The sequence below is a fragment of the Aotus nancymaae genome, unplaced genomic scaffold (genome assembly GCF_030222135.1).
Source record: "Aotus nancymaae isolate 86718 unplaced genomic scaffold, 86718_ANA_hifiasm-v0.15.2.pri h1tg000059l, whole genome shotgun sequence".
NCBI classification, from domain to species: domain Eukaryota; kingdom Metazoa; phylum Chordata; class Mammalia; order Primates; family Aotidae; genus Aotus; species Aotus nancymaae.
Window position 1 is genome coordinate 11,784,890 of NW_026988473.1, and position 24,119 is coordinate 11,809,008.

Sequence of the window (24,119 nt, forward strand, 5' to 3'; positions counted from 1 at the left end):
TAAATGTGTACAATTACTACATGTCAGCTAAAAATAAAGGTAAAAAAAAGAAATATCATGTGATCCAACAATCTCACTATTTGGTATTTATCCAAAAGAAAGTAAATCAGTATAACAAAGAGGTATCTGTATCCCTACATTCAGCTCAGCACTATTCACAATACCCAAGGTATAGAATCAACCTAAGTGTCCATGGTAAAAATATTCAATGGGATAATATTCAGTCATACAAATATTAAAATCCTGTCACTTATGGAAATGTGGATGATCTTGAAAGACACTGTTAAGTAAAATGTTAGGCACAGAAAGATAAATGTTGCATGTTCTTATTCATGTGTAAAAGCTAAATAACTTTACCTCATCAAAATAGTGAGTAGAATTGTGGTTATTAGAGGCTGGTAAGGGTAGGGTGAGGGGAGGATAGGAAGAGGATGATTAATGAATGAAGTACAGCTAGATCAGAGAAATAAGTTCTAGGGGTCTACAGCATTATAGAGTGACTACAGTTAACAAAAAATTACTTCATATTTCTAAATGGCTAAAGAGAATTTTGAAAGTTTCCAACACAAGGAAATGATAAATGTTTGATATAATGGATACACTAATTCATTTGATTTTATCATTACACATTGTATACATGTATTAAAAATTACTCTCTTCCCCATAAATATGTACAGTTATTATGGGTCAGTTTAAATAAATAAGTAAATATTTTACAACAAACAAAAGCAAGAAAACTTTAATAATGAAAAAGTAAAAAAATTATAAAATATCATAAGTTTGTAACAAGACAAACAAGTAACATCTGTACAACGAGAACAGGATCTATGGAAAAAACTTAATTATGAGTTAGAAATATGGAAACAAAAGGAAATAATGAAAATTAAAAATAGCTTTTTAAAAACTTTTAATAGGTGGCATAAACGTGACAAAACAACTTACATGAAATGAAAATCAGCAAATTGAAACTAAGATTGAGAAATCTCACAGAATACAGCCAGTCACATAGGGCTATGTAAATATGAGACAGTTTGGCCGGGTGCGGTGACTCATGCTGGTAATCCCAGCACTTTGAGGGGCTGAGGTGGGAGGATCACAAGGTCAGGAGTTTGAGACTAGCCTGACCAACATGGTGAAACCCGTCTCTATTAAAAATACCAAAGTTTTCTGGGCATGGTGGTGCACACCTGTAGTCCCACCTACTAAGGAGGCTGAGACAGGAGAATCGCTTGAACCCAGGAGGCAGAGGTTGTAGTGAGTAAAGATTGTGCCACTGCACTCCAGCCTTGGCAACAGAAGGAGACTCTGTCTCAAGAAAAGAAATATGAGAGAGTTTAATAAATAATTCCATTAAAAAGTAGGCAAATGACATAAATAGACATTTCTCAAAGGAAGATATACAAACGGCTAAATAACATATGGAAAAAAGTACTCAACATCACTAATCATCAGAGAAATGCAAATTAAAACCACAGTGAGATACCACCTTACCCCAGCCAGAATGGGCATTAGTAAAAAGTCAAAAAACAATAGTTGTTGGTGTAGATGTGGTGAAAAGGGAATGCTTATACACTGCTAATGGGAATGTAAGTTAACACAACCTTTATGGAAAACAGTATGGAGATTTATCAAAGAATTAAAAGTAGAGAGAGATCCAAGATGGCTGATCACTAGCAGCTCGGGCACGTAGCTCCCAGTGAAAGTGCAGAGAACGAGAGGACACCACACTTTCAGACGAATATTTGTAGCTCACGGACCAGGAGATTCCCAGCGGAGGAGCCCCACGGGTCGCCAGGGCGACTCTTGTGGCCGGCGCGGCGGTTTTGCTGGCGCCTTACAGCGGCTGTTCTTGGTGCAGAGTCCGGAGATTCCTGGGCAGAAAAGCACCATCAATCTTAACACCGCTGTCTTGGCCGGCGCAGTGGATTGCTCAGTTTTCGGCACTGGGAATCAAAAAGTTGGACGTCCGCTCAGAGACCTAGTTAGAAAGTCGGTAATTACAAAGACGATAGATGGATAAATATATAATCAAGGGAAGAAAGCAGCCTAAAAAGGCAGAGAATACTCAAAATCAGAATGCCTCTCCCTCTACAGGGGATCGCAATTCCTCATCAGTAACGGAACAAGGCTTAATGGAGAACGAGTGTGTTCCAGTAACAGAAGCAGGTTTCAAAACGTGGGTGATGAGAAACTTCTGTGAATTAAAAGAACTTGTTCTAACGCAATGCAAAGAAACTAAGAACCTTAAAAAAAGGTTTGACGAAATGCTAACGAGAATGGACAATTTAGAGAGGAATATAAGTGAATTGATGGAGCTGAAAAGCACCACACGAGAACTTCGCGAAGCATGCACAAGCTTAAACAGTCGAATTGATCAAGCAGAAGAAAGGATATCAGAAGTCGAGGACCAGCTCAGTGAAATGAAACGAGAAGACAAGATTGGAGAAAAAAGGATAAAAAGGAATGAGCAAAGTCTCCAGGAAATATGGGACTATGTGAAAAGACCTAATCTACGTTTGATAGGTGTACCTGAATGTGATGAAGAGAATGAATCCAAGTTGGAAAATACTCTTCAGGATATCATTCAGGAAAACTTTCCCAACCTAGCAAGGCAAGGTAATATTCAACTCCAGGTAATACAGAGAACACCACAAAGATATTCTTCAAGAAGACCAACCCCAAGGCACATAATTGCCAGATTTATTAGGGTTGAAATGAAGGAGAAAATACTAAGGGCAGCCAGAGAGAAAGGTCAGGTTACCCATAAAGGGAAATCTATCAGACTTACAGCAGATCTCTCAGCAGAAACCCTACAAGCCAGAAAAGAGTGGGGACCAATATTTAACATCCTTAAAGAAAAGAACTTTCAACCCAGAATTTCCTATCCAGCCAAACTAAGCTTTATGAGCGAAGGAAAAATTAAATCCTTTGCGAACAAATAAGCACTTAGAGAGTTCACCACCACCAGGCCTGCTTTACAAGAGCTTCTGAAAGAAGCACTATACATATAAAGGAACAACCAATATCAGCCTTTCCAAAAATATATCAAAAAGCAAAGAACATTAATACAGTGAAAAATTTACATCAACTAATGGGCAAAACAGCCAGCTAGCATCAAACGCCAGTATTAAAGTTATATATATTTTAATTGAATAAAAAGCCAAAACCCATCTGTATGCTGCATCCAGACCCATCTTACATGCAGCGATACACAAAGACTCAAAGAGAAGGAGAAAGATTTACCAACCAGAGAGTAAAAATAAACAAATAAACAAAAAGCAGGAGATGCAATTCTCGCCTCTGATAAAGTAGACTTTAAAGCAACAAAGATCAAAAGAGGCAAAGAAGGACATTGCATAATGGTAAAAGGATCAATGTAACAAGAATAGCTAAAGATTCTATAGATCAACGAGATAGAAAATTAACAAGGATATTCAGGATTTGAACTCAGACCCGGAACAAGTAAACTTAATAAACATTTATAGAACTCTCCACTTCAAATACACAAAACATACATTACCACCTCACACCTATTCCAAAAGTGACTATATAATTGGAAGTAAATCACTTCTCAGTAATCGCATAGCATTTCATAGGTTTAAATGAAATATTGGTTGGCTGTTTGTTTGTTATCTTCTTCCCTTATTCCTTCCTGACTACATCATTAAGTATAATTATCAGTATACAAGAGGTTTTCAATACCCATTACTAAATTGCATTCTAGCCTGGGCAAGAAAGCAATACTCTCATTCTCTCTCCCTCTTTCTTTTCCTTTTTCCTCCTCCCCATTCTCTCTCTTTCTTTCTCTTCCTTTTTCCTCCTCCCCATTCTCTCTCTAAAAAAAAAAAAAAAGAAAAAGAAAAATGCCACAAGAAATTTAAACAAGTAAAAAAATTATAAAATATCATAAGTTTGTAACAAGACAAACAAGTAACATCTGTACAACGAGAACAGGATCTATGGAAAAAACTTAATTATGAGTTAGAAATATGGAAACAAAAGGAAATAATGAAAATTAAAAATAGCTTTTTAAAAACTTTTAATAGGTGGCATAAACGTGACAAAACAACTTACATGAAATGAAAATCAGCAAATTGAAACTAAGATTGAGAAATCTCACAGAATACAGCCAGTCACATAGGGCTATGTAAATATGAGACAGTTTGGCCGGGTGCGGTGACTCATGCTGGTAATCCCAGCACTTTGAGGGGCTGAGGTGGGAGGATCACAAGGTCAGGAGTTTGAGACTAGCCTGACCAACATGGTGAAACCCGTCTCTATTAAAAATACCAAAGTTTTCTGGGCATGGTGGTGCACACCTGTAGTCCCACCTACTAAGGAGGCTGAGACAGGAGAATCGCTTGAACCCAGGAGGCAGAGGTTGTAGTGAGTAAAGATTGTGCCACTGCACTCCAGCCTTGGCAACAGAAGGAGACTCTGTCTCAAGAAAAGAAATATGAGAGAGTTTAATAAATAATTCCATTAAAAAGTAGGCAAATGACATAAATAGACATTTCTCAAAGGAAGATATACAAACGGCTAAATAACATATGGAAAAAAGTACTCAACATCACTAATCATCAGAGAAATGCAAATTAAAACCACAGTGAGATACCACCTTACCCCAGCCAGAATGGGCATTAGTAAAAAGTCAAAAAACAATAGTTGTTGGTGTAGATGTGGTGAAAAGGGAATGCTTATACACTGCTAATGGGAATGTAAGTTAACACAACCTTTATGGAAAACAGTATGGAGATTTATCAAAGAATTAAAAGTAGAGAGAGATCCAAGATGGCTGATCACTAGCAGCTCGGGATCGTAGCTCCCAGTGAAAGCGCAGATAATGAGAGGATGCCACACTTTCAGATGAATTTTTGTTGCTCACGGACCAAGAGATTCCCAGCAGAGGAGCCCCATGGGTCACCAGAGCGACTCTTGTGGCCAGCGCAGCGGTTTTGCTGGCACCTTAGAGCGGCAGTTCTTGGTGCAGAGTCCGGAGATTCCTGGGCAGAAAAGCACCATCAATCTTAACACTGCTGTTATGGCCGGCGCAGTGGATTGCTCAGATTTCGGTGCTGGGAATCAAAAAGTTGGACGTCCGCTCAGAGACCTAGTTAGAAAGTCAGTAATTACAAAGACGACAGAGGGATAAATATATAATGAAGGGAAGAAAGCAGCCTAAAACAGCAAAGAATACTCAAAATCAGAGTGCCTCTCCCTCTACAGGGGATCGCAATTCCTCATCAGTAATGGAACAAGGCTTAATGGAGAACGAGTGTGTTCCAATAACGGAAGCAGGTTTCAAAATGTGGGTGATAAGAAACTTCCGTGAATTAAAAGAACTTGTTCTAACACAATGCAAAGAAACTAAGAACCTTGAAAAAAGGTTTGACGAAATGTTAATGAGAATGGACAATTTAGAGAGGAATATAAGTGAATTGATGGAGCTGAAAAACACAACACGAGAACTTCGTGAAGTATGCACAAGTTTAAACAGTCAAATTGATCAAGCAGAAGAAAGGATATCAGAAGTCGAGGACCAGCTCAGTGAAATGAAACGAGAAGACAAGATTGGAGAAAAAAGGATAAAAAGGAATGAGCAAAGCCTCCAGGAAATATGGGACTATGTGAAAAGACCTAATTTATGTTTGATAGATGTACCTGAATGTGACGAAGAGAATGAATCCAAGTTGGAAAATACTCTTCAGGATATCATTCAGGAAAACTTTCCCAACCTAGCAAGGCAGGGTAATATTAAACTCCAGGTAATACAGAGAACACCACAAAGATATTCTTCAAGAAGACCAACCCCAAGGCACATAATTGCCAGATTTATTAGGGTTGAAATGAAGGAGAAAATACTAAGGGCAGCCAGAGAGAAAGGTCAGGTTACCCATAAAGGGAAATCTATCAGACTTACAGCAGATCTCTCAGCAGAAACCCTACAAGCCAGAAAAGAGTGGGGACCAATATTTAACATCCTTAAAGAAAAGAACTTTCAACCCAGAATTTCCTATCCAGCCAAACTAAGCTTTATGAGTGAAGGAAAAATTAAATCTTTTGTGAACAAACAAGTACTTAGAGACTTCACCACCACTAGGCCTGCTTTACAAGAGCTTCTGAAAGAAGCACTATACATATAAAGGATCAACCAATATCAGCCTTTCCAAAAATATATCAAAAAGCAAACAGCATTAACACAATGAAAAATTTACACCAACTAATGGGCAAAACAGCCAGCTAGCATCAAATGCCAGTATTAAACTTATATATATTCTAATTGGATAAAAAGCCAAAACCCATCGGTATGCTGCATCCAGACCCATCTCACATGCAACAATACACAAAGACTCAAAACAAAGAGAAGGAGGAAGATTTACCAACCAAACAGAGAGTAAAAATAAACAAATAAACAAAAAGCAGGAGATGCAATTCTCGCCTCTGATAAAGTAGACTTTAAAGCAACAAAGATCAAAAGAGTCAAAGAAGGACATTTCATAATGGCAAAAGGATCAATGTAACAAGAAGAGCTAACGATTCTATAGATCAACGAGACAGAAAATTAACAAGGACATTCAGGACTTGAACTCAGACCTGGAACAAGTAAACTTAATAAACATTTATAGAACTCTCCACTTCCAATACACAAAACATACATTACCACCTCACACCTATTCCAAAAGTGACTACATAATTGGAAGTAAATCACTCCTCAGTAATCGCATAGCATTTCATAGGTTTAAATGAAATATTGGTTGGCAGTTTGTTTGTTATTTTCTTCCCTTATTCCTTCCTGACTACATCATTAAGTATAATTATTGGTATAAAAGAGGTTTTCAATACTCATTACTAAATTGCATTCTAGCCTGGGCAAGAAAGCAATACTCCCATTCTCTCTCTCTCTTTCTCTTCCTTTTTCCTCCTCTTCTTCATTCTTTTTTTTCTTTCTAAAAAAAAAAAGAATTAAAAGTATATCTACCATTCGATCTAGTAATTTCATTACCAGGCATATACCCAAAGGAAAATAAGTCATTATATCAAAAAGACACCTGCACACACATGTTTTATTGCAGCACAATTCATAATTGCAAAGATATGGAGCCAACTTAAGTGCCCATCAACCAATGAGTGAATAAAGAAAATGTGGTATATACACACTATGGAATACTACTCAGCTGCAAAAGAAGAATAAAATAATGTCTTTTGCAGCAACTTAGATGGAACAGGAGGGCATTTGTCTAAGTGAAATAACTCAGGAATGAAAAACCAAATACCATACATTCTCACTTACACGTGGGAGCTAAGCTATGGGTACACAAAGGTATACAGGGTGGTATAACAGATACTGGAGACTCAGAAGGGAAGATGGTGGGAGGGGTGAGGGGGAAAACTATATTGGATACAATGTACACTACTCAGGTGACAGGTGCACTAAAATTTCAGACTTTACCACTATATGATTCATCCATATAATCAAAAACAACTTGTACCCTTAAAGCTATTGAAATAATAAAATAAACATGGAACAAATTTTTTAAAATATGAGAGCATATAAAAAACAATGAAGATTCATAATTATTTAAATAAATATTTAATGTAAATGCTGTGCACCTCTTAAGAAAAGCATTGTTCTAAACTCTAAACTCAGTGGTAAAACAAAGTCCCAAATATAGAAAATAAAATAGGTAATTAATGACAAAATCTGTCAGTTTCTTTATATGATGTGAAGAACAACAAGGAAAAATAAGAGGAATGCAGAATGTCAAAATTGTTTTTTATCAAGAGTTACATGGGAATCCTTCTTGAATGAGGCAATATACATCTATTGCAGCAATCTAGGCAAGTATAGTTGACCCTCCATTTCCACAAGTTCCACATTGCCGATTCAACCAAACTTGGATTGGAAATATTTAAGAGAGCGAGAGAGAGCATTTACAGAACAAAAAGTTATATTTGCAAACTATTTTTCAAATAAGGGGTTAATCCAAAATATACAAGGAATTCTGAATCATTGAGCAGAGACAAGAAAGTGCAAAAAACAAGCCATGTTAACATCTGTCAGAAAACCATTTCAGGCAGAGCAAAGAGCAAATACAGATTGCCTAAAGTAAGAGTGTGTTGACATGCTCAATACTGCTGCTACTGTAGAAAATAAGGAAGAGGAGAATGTTTATGGTAATGTAGTGACAGATGATGATAGTGATTGATGATGATGATGATGGTGATGAGGATGGTGATGATAGTGGTGGAGTGGTGATGATGATGATGATGGTGATGGCAACTGATAATAATAATGTTGATGGTGATGATGCTGATATGATGATGATGATGGAGATAATGATGGTACTGGTATTGGTGGTAATGATAATAAGAATGGTGATGATAGCTAACATGTACTGATAGCTTGCATGGTTTGATTCATTTTATTCTTACCAAAACATTAGGAGGGAGGTATTATTATTATACTGAATTTATAATTAAGGAAACCAATGCACAGAGAAGTTAAATAATTTTCCAGGGTAACAAAACTAATAAGAGGTATAGCCAGGGATCAAACCCAGACAATGTATTACCTTACTCACTATCATCAGGTTCTGTTGCTCCTCACAAAACTACAGGGAAGCTGTGTTGCCTGAGGCACCAAGTGAAACATAGGGTAGCAGAAGGTAGTGTGGTCGGAGATGATGTCAAAAATAACACTGGGTTAGATCATAGGGATTTACAGGCCTAAGTAAGGACTTTGATTTTACCCTAAGTAAGATTCAAAGACACTGAAAGGATTTGAGCAGAGGAATAGCACTACCAGGCTTACATGTTAAATGAATCACTCTGCCTGCAAAGTAGAAAATATTCTATTTTAGAGGAATATTGAATCAGAATCTTTTTACTCATCTATTGTAACAATCTAGGCAAGTATAGACAGCCTTACATTTTCTGAGGTTCCATGTTGTGGATCCAACCAACCTCAAATTGAAATTTGAAAAGAGAGAGAGAGAGATAACATACAGAATGAGAAAATACACTTGTAAACTTTACACTTGATAAGAAAAAAAGAACCAAAATTACAACTGAATAATCAGAATTCAAATTGAAAATCAAAGGGAAAGTGCTGGAGCCTAGCAGAGAACTCAGGGGAAGAAGCTGGAGCACAGAAAAAGATGGGAGCAAGAGGCTGGCAGAGATAAGCTAGGAACACGAAGGGAGTTAGTATTTTATTGAAAGTGTAATTGGAAGTGTTTCCACTCCCCTTGCTTCTGCAGCAGACCACCAATATCTAAGTTATCAGAGAACTCTTCTGTTCTCATGAACACAGATACTGGTATGAGCAGCGATTTGGGAACTTTAATATTAAAGGCATTACACGAGACTACCAACTCATGCAGGGTCACTCATTCTGCCCTCAGACCCAAACAGCCGTGGTGGGACACCACACTGGGGGTGCAGCCATCAGGAAACTGTGTCCTGCTCAGAGAACCTCAGATCTTGTGTCTCCACATAACTGGAGCCCCCACAGACATTCCCAAGCACTAGAATTGTGGCCTCCTCTCAGGGCTGGCTGGACCCAGGGAGCTGTAGGAGCCCCAATGGTCTAGCTCTTGGGGAGTGCAGTCTCTAAAGGAAGGGAGAGTGCAGTGCACCAAAATAACACCTGTTGGGACAATGGAAACAGAATGTAGGCTTTTCTGTGCCTGAGAGCTCCCTGCTTTTGGAATGTGAATGATTGTACCACTTCCAGCAGAGATGTGGGCACTGTGCTAAGTGCTGCAAAGGAAGAGCATAGTTCCATCTCCCCAGCCAAGCAGTCTCAATGTTCAGGTCCAGGTGTAGCAAGGGGGGTTTCTCCTTCTCCTTCCCCTCTCTCACTGCTGCAGACATGGCCATAGCTGCTTCCACAGAAAATTGCCAGAGGTGTGCTGGAAGATAGCCTTATTTATTTTATTTATTTATTTTTTTGAGGCGGAGTTTTGCTCTTGTTGCCCAGGCTGGATTGCAATGGCACAATCTCAGCTCATCGCAACCTCCACCTCCTAGGATCAAGTGATTCTCCTGCCTCAGCCTCCTGAGTAGCTGGAATTATAGGCATACACCACCATGCCAGGCTAATTTTGTATTTTTAGTAGAGATGGGGTTTCTCCATTTTGGTCAGGCTGGTCTCAAACTCCTGACATCAGGTGATCCGCCTTCCTTGGCCTCCCAAAGTGCTGGGATTACAGGTGTGAGACACTACACCCCAACAGAAGACAGCCTTTTTAAGGCTATTAGGGGTGACTGCATCTACAGTGGCAGTGTGGCCACCAGGTTTGGGCTTGCATGAAATACAGGACCCTTTCCGCCTTTCTAGACAAGAGCGATAGTGTTTCTGCAGAACAGAGTAGGAGAACCAAAAAGCTGTGCATTTTGAATCGAAAAAGGAGGTTCCACACTGAAGCTATTTCAGCAGTGAGCTGTGGGGCAGAAATTTTTTGTGGCTTTTTCCTACACTGCAGACTGGAGATAGAGGTGTCTGACCAACTGGAGTGTCCAAAGAACTAGGGTAGGGGTGTGATAAGGAAAGAAAAAAGTGATAGTATTTCCAGATGAGAAGAAATACACTGAACAATTCTGAAAATATGAGTAATCTTGGTGTCACTCTACTCCCAAAGGATCATGCTAACTCTCCAGCAACTCATCCTAACCAAAATGAAATCTATTCAAGAGAAAGTTATGAAACCAACACAAAAATCAAAGAATCAACTAAGGGTGTGCATTAAAAATATATAAAAAAGATAGAGTTTTTAAAAAACTTCTGGAAATGAACGATTTGTTGAAAGAATTACAAAATACACTTTAAAAGCTTTAACAATCGACTAGACCAAGCAGAATGAATAATCTCAGAACTTGAAGGCAAGACTTTCAAACTAACCAATAGGAGAAAAAAAAAAATTTAAGGAATTTATAAATGAACAAAGCCTTCAAGAAGTAAGAGATTGCATAAAATGTTCAAACTTATGAGTCATAGGTATTCATGAGAAGGAAAAGCAAAAAGTTTGAAAACCCATTTGAGAAAATAATTGAGGGAGGATCCAAGATGCCCAAATAGGAACAGCTCTGGATTGCAGTTCCCAGCGAAAACGCAGAGGGTAAGTGATCACCACATTTCCAAACAAATTTTTACTGCCCACAGACCAGGAGATTCCCAGGTGAAAAACTGCCATGAGTCTCCAGCGCAACTCTTTCAGCTGGCGTGGGGGTCTCTGCACAAAAACTCACACAAATCTGGTGCCGTTTCAACTGGCAACTGGAATGACTGAGAAACAGAGTCACCCATTCACCTGAAAAAAGGGGTCTGAAACAGGGAGCCAGGTGATCTGCCTCTGCCGGTCCCACCCCCACAAAGACCAGCAATCAGAAACGCTCTGGATTGAGAGTTTCAGAGCAAGCACAGCTGGACCCAGGATGGTCCAGCTCTGTGGGGGGAAGGGCATCCGCCATTACCGAGGCAGTCCACCACTACCCAGGCAGTCTGCCATTACTGAGGCAGTCCACCATTACCGAGGCAGTCCGCCATTACCAAGGCAGTCCACCATTACTGACACGGTCTGCCATTACATAGGCAATTCGCCATTACAGAGACAGTCTGCCATTACTGAGGCAGACCACCATTACTGAGGCAGTTCTAACTATACCCCTATAAACAAAACTGCAAGGAAATTCGCACAGCAGCTGGGCAGAGCCCACAGTAGCTCAGCAATGCCTCTGCTGGCAGACTGTGACTAGGATACCTCCTTGCTCAGCAGGATATCTCTGAAAAAAGGCAGCAGAATGACAGGAACTTATAAATAAAGCCCCACCTTCCCGGGACAGAGCACCTGGGAAAAAAGGCAGTTATGAGTTCCACTGCAGCAGACTTAAACATATCTGCCCAGCAGCTCTGAACAAAACAACGAAGTTTACAGCTCAGCACTTCAGCTCCTATAAGGAACAGACTGTCTCCTCAAGCAGCTCCCTGACCCCCATATAACCAAAGAGTCACCTCATAAAGGAGAGCTCAGGCTGACATCTGGCTGGTATCCTTCTGGGATAAAGATAACAGAAGAAGAAACTGGCATCAACCCTTACTGTTCTGCAGCTGCTGCAGGTGATCCCCAGGCAAGCAGGGTCTGGCATGGACCTCCAGCAGTCCTACAGCAGGGAGACTTGACTGGTAGAAGGAAAACTAAGAAGCAGAAAGAAGTAACTTCATCAGCAACAAAAGTACATCCACTCAGAGACCCTATCTGAAAGTCACCAACCACAAAGACCACAGGTAGATAAATCCACAAAGATGGGAAGAAACCAGAGCAAAAAGCATGAAAATACCCAAAACCAGAACACCTCTTCTCCTCCAAGGGATCACAACTCCTCACCAGCAAGGGAACAAGGCTGGATGGAGAAGGAGTCTGATGAATAAACAGAAACAGGCTTCAGAAGGTGGGTAATAACAAACTTTTCTGAGCTAAAAGATCATGTTCTAACCCAATGCAAAGAAACTAAGAACCTTGAAGAAATGTTTGATGAAATGCTAACTAGAATAAACAGCTTAGAGAGGACTATAAATGAATTTATGGAGCTGAAAACACAACACAAGAACTTCACAAAGAATGCACAAGTTTCACTAGCCAAATCAACCAAGCAGAAGAAAGGATATCAGAGGTCAAAGATCAACTCAATGAAATAAAATCAGAAGGCAAGATTAAAGAAAAAAGAGTAAAAAGAAATGAACAAAGCCTCCAAGAAATATGGGATTATGTGAAAAGACCTAATCTACATTTGATAGGTGTACCTGAATGTGAGAGAGAGAGAATGAATCCAAGCTGGAAAACACTCTTCAGGATATTGTCCAGGAAAACTTCCCCAACCTAGCAAGGCAGGCCAATATTCAAGTCCAGGAAATCCAGAGAACACCACCAAGATATTCCTCAAGAAGAGCAACACCAAGGCACATAATCGTCAGATTCACCAGAGTTGAAATGAAGGAAAAAAATGTGAAGGGCAGCCAGAGAGAAAGGTGGGGTTACCCACAAAGGGAAGCCCATCAGACTCACAGTGGTTCTCTCAGCAGAAACCCTACAAGCAAGAAAAGAGTGGGGGCCAATATTCAACCTGGTGTTCTGTTGTACTGCAGCTGAACTGGCACTCAAACCACAAGACACAGACCTTCTCACTCTTTTCCTCCCTTTTCCAAAGGCAGAGGAGCCTCATCTTATAGCCACCACCATCCCAAGCCATGAGGAATACTGCCAGAGTACTATTAATGTTTCCTCAAGACCCAAGGTCTCTTAAGTCAGGTTGTGGTGTATGCTGCCTGGCCTGGGACTCACTCTTCAAGGCAGTGAGTTCCCCTTGGCACAGGGCAGGTTCAGAAATGCCATCCAAAAGTCAAGTCCTAGAATCAAAGGACCAAAGAGTCTGCTTTGTGCTCTATCCTCATGTGGTTGTGCTGGTACCTAAGGTGCAAGACAAAGTCCTCTTTACTTTTCCCTCTGCTTTTGTAAAGCAGAAGGAGATTTTCCCCATAGCCACCATAGCTGGTAATGTGCTGAGTCTCACCTGAAACCACCAAGTCTCAGAGACTCACGAAGGCCCTTGACATAGCATCACCTAGGTATAGCTTCTGGTTATTCAGGGCTCAAGGGCTCCTCAGATAGCAGGTGATGAATGCTGCCAGGTCTGTGTCCTTCCCTTCAAGGCAGTGGATTCCCTTCTGACCCAGGGTGTGTCTAGAAATGTCATCTGGAAGCTACAACCTGGAATGGGGGCTTGAGGCACTTCACTGCCCTGAAGGGAAGACCACAGGATTTGGCAGGCCTTGTCACCTGCTGATTGCAGAGCTTCAGGACTGTGAGTGAATACAGACAGTATCCAGGGAATTGTTACAGCAGGCCTTGGATGAGATCCAGTGCAGTGCTGGCTTCACGTCTGACTCAGCACAGGAATACTGGTGGCAGCCATGGGGTATTTGTGTCACTCCACCCCCAGCTTTAGATGATTCGGGACAAAGAATGAAACACTGTTTGTTTGGGAGAAAGTAATAGCAGATAAGAAGACTCTCTGCCTTAATTATCCTGTACTTTGTTCAAGACCATCAAGGCAGTACCTCTATGACTCTGCAAGAACCACAGCATTACTGGGCTTGGGGTGCCCTCTAAAGAAAAAAGATCTTAGAACATAACACCCAAGTCCTTTCAAATATCTGGAAAGTTTTCCCAAGAAAGATAGGTACAAATAAGCTTAGACAGTGAAGACTATAATAAAGACCTCACTCTTCTGTGCCCAAACACCAAAAAACATTTACTAGCATTAACACTATCCAGGAAAACATGACCTCATCAAAGCATCAAAGACCAGTCCTGAAGAAACAGAGATATGTGACCTTTCAGACAGAAAATTCAAAATGGCTATGTGGAGGAAACTCAAAGAAATTCAGGATAACACAAAGAAGGAATTCAGAATTCTATCATATAAATTTAACAGATACATTGAAATAATTAAAAAGAATCAAGCAGAAATTCTTGAGTTGAAAAATGCAATTGACATACTGAAGAATACATCAGCGTTCTTTAATTACAGAACTGATCAAGCAGAAGAAAGAATTAGTGAGCTTGAAGGCAGGTTATTTGAAAATACAAAGTAAGATGAGACAAAAGAAAAAAGAATAAAAGACAATATAACATACCTACAGGATCTAGAACATAGCCTCAAAAGGGCATATCTGAGAGTTATTGGCCTTAAAGAGAATGTAGAGAAAGAGATGGAGTAGAAAGTTTATTCAGGGGGATAATAACAGAGAACTTCCCAAACCTAGAGAAAGCCATCAGTATCCCAATACAAAAAGTTAATAGAACACAAAGCAGCTTTAGCCCAAAGCAGACTACCTTGAGGCATTTAATAATCAGACTCCAAACAGTCAAAGATAAAGAAATAAGCCTAAAAGCAGCAGACTTTTCAATGGAACCTTACAGGCCAGGAGAGGGTGGCATGATATATTTAAAATTCTAAAGGAAAAAAAATCCTTTACCCTAGAATAGTATGTCTAACAAAAAATATCCTTTAAACATGAAGGAGAAATAAAACTTTCCCAGACAAAGAAAAGCTGAGGGATTTCATCAACACCAGACCTCTCCTACAAGAAATACTAAAGGGAGTACTTCAATCAGAAAGTGAAGGACATTAATGAGCAATAAGTAATCGCCCAAAGGTAAAAACCTCACTGGTAATACTAAGTACTCAAAAAAATACAGAATTTTATATCATTGTAACTGTTGTGTGTAAACTACTGTTAGGAAAAATATAAAGATTAAACGATGAACCAATCAAAAATAATAATTACAACTTTTCAAGACATAGCCAGTACAATAAGATACACATAGAAACAACAAAAATGTATACAAAAAATTAGCTGGGCATGGTGGTTCATGCCTGTAATCCCAGCTACTTGGGAGGCCGAGGTAGGAGAATTGCTTGAACTGGGACCCGGGAGGCAGAGGTTGCAGTGAGCTGAGATCACGCCACTGCACTCCAGACTAGGTCACAGAGGGAGACTCCATTTCAGAAAGAAAGAAAGAAAGGAAAAAAGAAAGAAAGAAGAAAGAAAGAAAGTAAGAAAGAAGGAAGGAAGGAAAGAAAGAAAGAAAAAAAAAGAAAGAAAGGAGGGAGGGAGGGAGGGAAGGAGGAAGGAAGGAGGAAGGAAGGAAGGAAGAAAGGAAGGAAGAAAGAAAGAAAGAAAGAAGAAAGGAAAGAAAACAAAAATGTAAAAAGCAAGAAGTGAAGTTAAGGCACAGAGTTTTATTAGTTTTTTTTTTTTTGCTTGTTTATGCAAATAGTGTTAAGTTGATTATTTTAATCAAGTTATAATAATGGATTATGGGATACTATTTGTAAGCCTCGTGGTAACCTCAAACCAAAAAATAAACAATGGAGATAATAAACAAAAAGCAAGAGACTAAATCATATCATCAGAAAAAATCACCTTCACTAAAAGGAAGACAGGAAAGAAAAGCAGGAAGAAAATACCAAAAACAACCAGAAAACAAGTAACTAAATGGCAAGAGTTAAGTCCTGACTTATCAATAATAACATTAAATGCAAATGAACTAAACTCTCCAATCAAAAGACATAAAGGAGTGGCTGAATGCATGAAAAAACAAGAACCATTGATCTATTGCCTAAAAGAAACACACTTCACCCATAAAAACACACATGCATTGAAAATAAAGGAATGGAAAAAGATATTTCATGCCAATGGAAACCATAAAAAAGCAAGAGTCACTATATTTATATTAGACAAAATAAATTTCAACACGAAAACCATAAGAGAAGACAAAAAGTCACTATATAACGATAAAGAGATCAATTCAGCAAGAAGATATAAAAATTTAAATATATATGCATTCAATAGTGGACCACTCAGATATAAAAGAAAATACTATTAGAGCCAAAGAGAGAAATAGGTCCCAATATAGTAATATTAATATCTGGAGACTTCAACACTCCACTTTCAGCATTGGACAGGTCTTCTAGATGGAAAATCATCAAAGAAACATATCTATACTGTAGACCAAATAGATATAATAGATGTTTATGGAACATTTTATCCAACAGATGCAGAATACACATTCTTTTCCTCAGCACATGGATCATTCTAAAGGATAGGCTACATGTTAGGTCACATAACAAGTCATAAAACATTCAAAAAATGAAATAATATCAAGCATCTTCTCTGACCATAATGGAATACACCTAGAAATTAATAAAAGGAATTTTGAAAACTATATAGATTTGTGGAAATTAAACAATACATTTCAGAATGACCACTAGTCAATGAAGATATTAAGAAAAAAATTAAAAAATTATTGAAACAAATGATAATGGAAACACAACATACCAAAACCTATGGGATACAGCAAAAACAGTACTAAGAGTGAAGTTAATATCTACAAGTGCTTAAATCAAAACAGAGGAAAAACATCAAATAATTAATGATGCATCTTAACAAAACTAAAAAAGTAAAAGCAAATCAAACCCAAAATTAGTAGAAGAAAATAAATAATACAAATCAGAGCAGAAATAAATGAAATTGAAATGAAAAAATATGTTTATATATATAAAAGATTAATTTTTAAAAAGTTGTTTTTTGAGAAGTTAAACAAAATTAGTAAATCTTTAGCCATACTAAGAAAAAAAGAGAGAAGTTTCAAATAAATAAAATCAGAAATGAAAAAGAAGACATTACAACTGATACTGCAGAAAGTCAAAGGATTATTTTATTAATGACTACTATGAGTTTTCCAATAAATTGGAAAATCTAGACGAAATGTATAAATCCCTAAACACATCCAACCTACCAAGATTGAACCATGAAGAAATCCAAAACCTTAACATACAAAAAACAAGTAACAAGATCTAGCCACAATCAAAACCACATTGAGATACCACCTCAAGCCAGTTAGAATGGCCGTCAGTATAAAATCAGAAGACAACAGATGCTGGAGAGGTTTGGAAAAACAGGAACGCTTTTACACTGTTGGTGGGAGTGTAAATTAATTCAGCCATTGTGGAAGACAGTGTGGTGATTCCTCAAGGATCTAGAAATAGAAATACCATTTGACCCAACAATCCCATTACTGGGTATATACCCAAAGGATTATAAATCATTCTATTGTAAAGATGTTTGCACACGTATGTTTATTGTGGCACTGTTCACAATAGTAAAGACTTGGAACCAACCCAAATGTCCATCAATGATAGACTGGGTAAAGAAAATGTGGCATGTATACACCATGGACTACTATGCAGCCATAAAAAAGGATGAATCCATGTTCTTTGCAGGGACACAGGTGAAACTGGAAACCATCATTCTCAGCAAACTGACACAAAAACAGTAAACTAAACACTGCATGTTCTCACTCAAAAGTGGGTGTTGAACAATGAGACACACGGTCATAGAGAGGGGAACATCACACACTGGGGCATGGGAAGTGGGGGCTAGGGGAGGAATAGCAGGGGTGGGGGGATTGGGGAGGGATAGCATTAGGAGAAATACCTAATGTAGATGATGGAGCGATGAATGCAGCAAACCACTACCATGGCGCCTGTATACCTATGTAACAAACCGGAATGATCTGCACATGTACCCCAGAACTTAAAGTACAATAAATAAATAAATAACTCCAGGACCTGATGATTTCATTCATGATTTATACCAAACATTTAAAGTATAAAGCTAATTCTACTCAAACTGTTCTGAAAAATAGCAGGGGAGGGAATACTTCAAAACTCATTCTGTGAGGCCAGTATTACTCCGATACCAAAATCAGATAAAGACACATTTAAAAAAGAAAACTACAGGCCAGTATATCTGATGAATATTGATGCAAAAGTCCTCAACCAATGTTAGCAAACTGAATTAAACAATACATTAGAAAGATTATCCATCATGAGCAAGTGGGACTTATCTCTAGGATGCAAGAATGGTTCAACATATGCAAATCAATCAATGTGATACATCATATCAACAGAATGAAGGATAAATACCATGTATGGTCATTTGGTTATTTTAATTGATACAGAAAAAAATTTGATAAAATTCAACATTCCTTCATAATAAAAAAAAAAAACCTTCAAAAAACTGGGGATAGAAGGAACATACCTTAACATAATAAAAACCATATATAACAAACCCATAGCTAGTATCATGCTGAGTGAAAAAAACTCAGTCTTTTCTCTTATATCTAGAATGAGGATGCCCACTTATACCACTGTTATTCAACATAGTACTAGAAGCCACAGCTAGAGCAATCAGACAAGAGAAAGATATAAAGGGCATACAAATTGGAATATAAGAAGTCAAATTATCCTTGTTCACAGATGACATAATTTTACATTTGGAAAAACCTAAAAACACCACCAGGAAACCATTAGAACTGATAAATAAATTCAGTAAAGTGGCAGGACACAAATTCAACATACAAATATTGGTAACATCTCCATATGTCAACAGTAAACAATCTGGAAAAGAAATTTTAAAAGTAATCCTATTTACAATAGCCACGAATGAAATTAAATACCTAGGAATTAATTATTGAAAGAAGTGAAAAATTTCTATAATAAAAACTCTGAAACACTGATGAAATAAATGGACAGGGATAACAAAAAAATGAAAAACGATTCCATGTTCATGGATTGGAAGAATCAATATTGTTCAAATGTTCATATTACCTAAAGCAATCTATAGATTCAATGCAATCCCTATGAAAATACCAATAACATTCCATACAGAAATAGAAAACACTATTTTAAAATTTATGTGGAATCACAAAAGACCCAAAATAGCCAAAGCTTTTCTAAGCAAAAATAACAAAATGGTAGTAATTACATTAGCTGAATTCAAATTATACTACAGAGCTATAGTAACCAAAACAGCATAGTACTGGCATAAAAATAGACCTATGGAACAAAATTGAGAACCCAGAAACAAATACACACACCTAGAGCAACTCATTTTCAACAAAGGTACCAAGAATATACATTGGGGAAAAGACAGACACTTCAATAAACAGTGCTGGAACAACTAGATAGCCATATGCAGAATAATGAAACCCATAACTCTCAACATATTAAAAAATCAAATCAAAATGGATTAAAGACCTCATACTACAAAACTACCACAATAAAACACTGGGAAAGTTCTTCAGGACATTGGTCTGGGAAAAAAATTCTTAAGCAGTAACTCACAAGCAAAGGCATCCAAAGCAAAACTGGACAAATGGGATTACAAGTTAAAAGGCTTCTGCACCACAAAGAATACAAAAAACAAAGTAAAGAGACAACCCATAAACTGGAAGAAAATATTTGCAAACTATCCATCTGACAAGGAATTAGTAACCAGAATATATAAGGAGTTCAAATAACTCTATAGGAAAAAAATCTAGTGATCCAATTTTTTTTTTTTTTTTTTTTTTTTTTGAGATGGAGTTTCGCTGTTGTTACCCAGGCTGGAGTGCAATGGCACGATCTCGGCTCACCGCAACCTCCGCCTCTTGGGTTCTGGCAATTCTCCTGCCTCAGCCTCCTGAGTAGCTGGGATTACAGGCACGCACCACCGTGCCCAGCTAATTTTTTGTATTTTTAGTAGAGACGGGGTTTCACCATGTTGACTGGGATGGTCTCGATCTCTTGACCTCATGATCCACCCGCCTCGGCCTCCCAAAGTGCTGGGATTACAGGCGTGAGCCACCGCGCCCGGCCGTGATCCAATTTTTTAAATGGATAAAAGATTTGAATAGACATTTCTCAAAATAAGACATTCAAATGGCAAACATGCATATATGAAAAGATGTTGAACATAATTCATCATCAGAAAAATGCAAATCAAATCAACAATAAGATATCAGCTCGCCCCAGTTAAAATGACTTATATCCAAAAGAAGACAGGCAGTAACAAACACTGGTGAGGGTGTGGAGAAAAGGTAACTCTAGTATGCTGTTGGTGGGAAAGTAAATTAGTACAACCACCTATGGAGAAGAGTTTGGAGTTTCCTCAAAAACTAAAAATTGAGCTACAATATGGCCCAACAATTCCACTGCTGGATATATACCCAAAAGAAAGGAAATCAGTATATCAAAGTGATGCCTGCACTCTTTTGTTTTTTGCAGGAGTGTTTATAATAGGGAAGATTTGAATGCAAACTAAGTGATCATCAATGGATTAATAGATAAGAAAATGTGGTACATATAGACAATGGAGTACTATTCAGCCACAAAAAAGAATGAGATCCAGTTATTTGCAACATGTATAGAACTGGAGATCATTATGTTAAGTGAAATAAGTCAGGCACAGGAATAGGAGCATTGCATGTTCTCACTTATTTGTTGGATCTAAAAACCAAAACGATTGACCTCACAGATAAAAAAAGGAGAAGAATGGTTACCAGAGGCTGGTAAGTGTAGTTAGAGGTTGAGGTGGAGAGGTGGGGATCATTAAAAAGTACAAAAGAAAGTTAGAAAGAATGAATAAAACCTACTATTTGATAGTACAACAGGGGCCCATAATCAATAATAACCTCATTGTACATTTTGAATAACTTATAAAATGTGATTGGATTATTTATAACTCAAAAGATAAATGCTTGAGGAGATGGATACCCCATTCTCCATGATGTGCTTATTTCACATTGCATGCCTGTATCAAAACATCTCATGTGCCCCATACATATAGATACCTACCCACAAAAAATTCTTTTTGAAGATATATGCTAATACTACAAGAATTTATATAAGAGACTTGAGCATCCACAAACGTTGATATCGTCAGTGTTTAATGAAACCAATCCCCTAGGGACACTGAGGGATGACCTAATTATATTCTGGATATATTTTGAAGGTAAATCCAGTATAATACATAGACTAGATATGGGGCATGAGTAAAATAGAAGAGTCAAGTGTAACTCTAAAACTTTTTTAATCTAAGAAATTAGAATGAGATGTCACTAAAATAAAGAATCATGTGAGAAAATCGAATGTAGTGGAGAAATTTAAGAATTATGTTTTGGATACATTGCATTTGAAATATCTTTTAAATATTTAGCTCAAGAGTTCAGAAGAAAGGTTGTAACTACCAACAAAATTTAGAAATCATTAGCATATAGATGGCATTTTAAATTTTCCTCTCTTCATTTTTATTCTCTCAATATTCTTGGCTGGACTCTCATTATTGTTCTGACAACCAAAAGTGGATATGCACCAGGGCTCAGTCCTTGATCCTTTTTTTCTTTCTGTCTTTACTGACATCTTAAAGTAACCTCATTTGGTGCCATGTTTTGTTATATATTTAAAATGATCGAAAGGGCCTCATATAGATTAATTACTCAAAAAATCAGCCATGTTATAGCTATTGCCACTGCCTTAGAATCACTGACCACAGGAGGCTTCATGCTACTGAGTTTGAAACAATTTGTCTTTGCAGTTACTGTGGAGCATGCTTGATTATGTATTTTGAACTTCTCATTACTAATTCTACTGAATGAAGCTAGAGTTTCATCATGAGATTCAGAGAAAAGCAAAACAAGTCTAAATATAGGCTCTTTGTGCACTTACCTTTACTTATATGTGTACTGAGAACCAGAATAATTCATTCTGATTAAGTAAAGGTAGTTAAGTAGTAAAGGTAGTAATCACTCTTTGGAATAATCATTGCCATGAATATAAAGAGCAAGCTGTACTCATACACATGGATTTTAGATATTTTGGGCCTTGATGGATAAATTTGACACAGTTATTCTGGTTTCAGTAGAGACCATTTTACATGCTATGGCCTCTGCCTTGAAACAACCTTCTGATTATCTGGCTGGCTTCATATCTCAGATCATAGTCTAATATGGTCTCAGAAAGGTCTTCCCTGAACACCTTACTTAAAATAACACTATTACCTGTCATAGCTATCACATCACTTTCTCATTCTCATTCTCTCAATGCTCTTACCTTTTTCCACTTTTTATCTTTAGTGCCTCACCTGCTAACACACCATTAAATATTATTATTATTGTTATTATTATTTATTGCCTATTGTCTGTCTTCTCTTCTGTAAAACCATAATGACAAGGAGAGCAAAATCCAGTTCTATCTTGTACACTGGTGTATCCCAAGCATTGAGAATAGGAACTTGGCTTATAGTCAAAATTTATTAAATATTGTTCATATGTTGAATAAAGATTTATTACTGATAATGAACCTCAGACTGAAAGGCTAAACATGGCTAAAATTTAATGGCAGCAATGAAGAAAAAGTACATAATTTAAAGTATATGAGGTCTGCATGGAGGAGAAATAAATAAATAAATAAATCATGCTTAGGCTGAGAGTTGAAGAAAGCTTTGAAACTAGGAAAGTATCATCAAAAAGAAAACTTGATTAAGAATCATAAATATGTAGGATACCAATAAATAAAGTCAAAAGTCAAAAAGAATGATTATGGAAAAATCCTCTATAAATGTTTTGTGCCTCAAGAAAAAGGTATAGTATACAGTGTTTTAGTTCTGATGCTCACCATAAATTATTCCCAGAATGAGAAGCAACACGTCAACATTTAAGTTCCAATACAAAGGTCTAACACCATCAAAGAATGCCTGCAAAAATTATGAGGTGGATGCCTTTTCAAACGCACAAGTCTTAACACAAAAATACATGGATTGTGAAAACTCCAAGAAATATAACACCACCCTGAGAAACCATCAAACTTCCAGCAATGGACCCAGAAGAACTGAGGATCTATGAAATAGTCTGGCAGAATTTAAAATAATCCTCATAATGAAGTTCAGAAAATCACAAGAAAATATAAATATAAAACTAAATAAAATTTGGAAAATGAGAAGAGAAATTTGATTAAAATAGCAACAATTTTAAAAATGGAAAAATATTTCATGCTTATAAATAGAAAAAATCAATATCATTAAAATGGCCATACTGTCCAAAGTAATTTGTAGATTCAATACTATTCCTATTCAACTACCACTGATATTCTTTCCAGAACTAGAAAAACTTCTGAAATTCATATGAAACCAAAACAGCCAGAATAGCCAAGGCAATCCTAAGCATAAAGAATAAAGCTGGAGGCATCGTACTATGAGCTTTCAAACTGCAGTACAGGGATACACTAACCAAAGCAGCATCGTACTCATACAAAACCAAACACACACACACCAATGGAACACAATAGAGAACACAGAAATAGGGGCGTCCACCTACAATTATCTCATCTTCAACAAACTTGACAAAAACAAGCAATGGAGGAAGGATCCCTTTTTATTAAATAGTGCTGGGATAACAGGCTAACCATTCTGTAGAAGATTGAAACTGGACCTCTTCTTTACACTATACACAAAAATTAACTCAAGATGGATTAAACCTTAAATGTTTACCAAAAACTATAAAAACCCTGGAAGACAACCTAAGCAATACCATTCTGGATATAGAAGCAGACTAAACAGTGTAAGATTTCATGACAAAAGTGTCAAAAGCAATTGCAACAAAAGCAAAATAATGACAAATGGGATCTAATTAAACTGAAGAGCTTCTGCACAGAAATAGAAACCATCAACAGAGTAA